This window comes from Miniopterus schreibersii, assembly GCF_964146895.1.
Source record: "Miniopterus schreibersii genome assembly, chromosome: 7".
In the NCBI taxonomy this organism is placed as follows: Eukaryota; Metazoa; Chordata; class Mammalia; order Chiroptera; family Miniopteridae; genus Miniopterus; species Miniopterus schreibersii.
In genome coordinates, this window is record NC_138108.1 from 15,665,404 (window position 1) to 15,667,272 (window position 1,869).

The 1,869-nt window shown below is 65.5% G+C and overlaps 1 pseudogene across 1 annotated transcript; it reads right to left on the reverse strand.

Moving 5' to 3' along the window:
• Positions 1-375: 375 nt before the first annotated feature.
• Positions 376-1,626, reverse strand: LOC308559780 (PC-esterase domain-containing protein 1B pseudogene; annotated as a pseudogene). The gene has a single exon. The product of its transcript is annotated as a PC-esterase domain-containing protein 1B pseudogene (transcript).
• Positions 1,627-1,869: the final 243 nt, after the last annotated feature.

The window sequence follows — 1,869 nt, forward strand, 5'->3', positions numbered from 1 at the left end:
TGTCTTAAAAGAAATGTCTTGGTAATTTTTAAGGATTAAAACTGTTATTAATTTTTTTTAGGAAGAATATTTATGGAGAGAATACTTACTATTCAAAGACATAGCTAAGACAACCGTGTGGGCGCAGTTGTGTTCATTCAGAGTTCATTTCTGCACAAATGCTAAAATGAGAATGGTGCGGTGGTCTGGGTTGTCGCCCCCTCACCCGTAAGTGCTGCGGAGGCTCTGACAAAGGAGAATGTGTGAGGCTGTTCCCTGGTGAGAGTAAGAAGCCTCAGGAAACCTCACCACGGCAGGGTGGCTGCAGACCAGGCCTGACTGAAACAACTCTGGCAGCCTTTCAGCCCACTGACTGTGCCGGGAAGGAGCCCGGGTCTAGATATGGCCACTGGGGCCTTGCCGCTGGGTGTGCCTTCGCTGGTGTCTGCGGGGCCCGCTGGGGCGCTGGGGCGGGTACGGAGGGGACCCTCTGCGCTGATGCTGGAGAGAAACTCTGCGGATGGGGCCCAGACGGTGCTGCGGCCCAATCCTCGAGTTTGTGTCGCCATTATATCCCCCCTGGACCCTGGAATGGTTATTGTAGAATTGCTGGGGAGGTAAAGAATGGTAGGAAGGCACAAAGGCGCCTTGGCCATAGGGCGGGAACAGAGGGCGAGGCTGGGCAAGGGGTGAAGAAGGTCGCAGGGGGGCGCGCACAGACGAGGACCTGGGCGGGGGCCTGGACGACCTGGGCGGGGGCCTGGACGAGGCCCGTTGTCCCGAGTCACCTCTGCTCTCCCGGTGCTGCCTCCCCGCCGCCGGGCCCGCGCTTCGGCCGCCGGGCCCCTCCCGGACCCACCGGCCCACCGCGCGGCGCCGGGGGAGGTCCACGCCCCAGGCGTCGGCCACGTGCGCCAGCAGCAGCTGCGAGAGGTGGCGGTGCGCGCGCTGGTCCCAGTGCACGCCGTCCCGCTGCCGGTGCCGCGCCGCGTGGCGGAAGTGGAAGTGCAGGTCGAGCACGTCGAAGCCGTGCCGGCTGGCCTCCACGGAGCTGTAGAAGTTGGCCTCCATCACGTCCAGCCGCAGGTGCGCCCCCCGGTGCTGGTGCTCGGGCAGCAGGAAGCCGCCCGAGACGACCTCGGCCACCGGCATGGCGGTGTTCCACACCAGGAGGCAGGGCTCGGGCAGCGCGCGGCCCAGGAGCCCGAACAGGCTCCCCAGGTCCTCGCGGTAGCCTCTTCGGAAATCCGCGCCGTAGCGCGAGAGGTCCCAGAGGCAGGAGTTGATGACCACCAGGTCCGGGGCGTGCTGGCCCCGCCGCAGGTCTTCCAGGACCTCCACGACGTACGGGGAGAAGACGCGGGTGAGGAAGTAGAAGCGCAGCAGGTGGTGGGCCGAGCGGAACTGGCGGACCTCGCGGTAGTGGGTGCCATTGTGCATGCGGCCCCACCGGCCGCCCTCCAGCAAGATGTCCCCCTCGAAAGTCAGCTCACCCTTGGCCTTCAGCTGGCTGGTGGACAGCAGGCTGTCCTTCTGCAGCAGGACCACCAGGTCCTTGTACACGGCCCTCTGCACGGAGTCCCCCATGATGACCACGAACTTGTTGTGCAGCAGCTGCCGGACTTCGCAGGAGCGCAGGTGGGCCATGGGGCGCGGCTGGCGCGGGCGGTGGCCCAGCCTCGCCTTTGCTCGGGGCAAGTGGGAAGGGAGCGCAGGTGGGGCGGAAGCGCCCCGCACCGAGGGCAGCGGGGTGTGGGTTGGGTGGAGCTCCGCCTGGCGCGGGGGAAGGAGGCGCCGTCCCAAGTCCTCCTCAGCCGGAGAGGATTTGGACCCCGTATGTGCGTGACCTCTGAACCCCAGAGGCGCCGTGCGGGGCTGAGCTCCACCTGG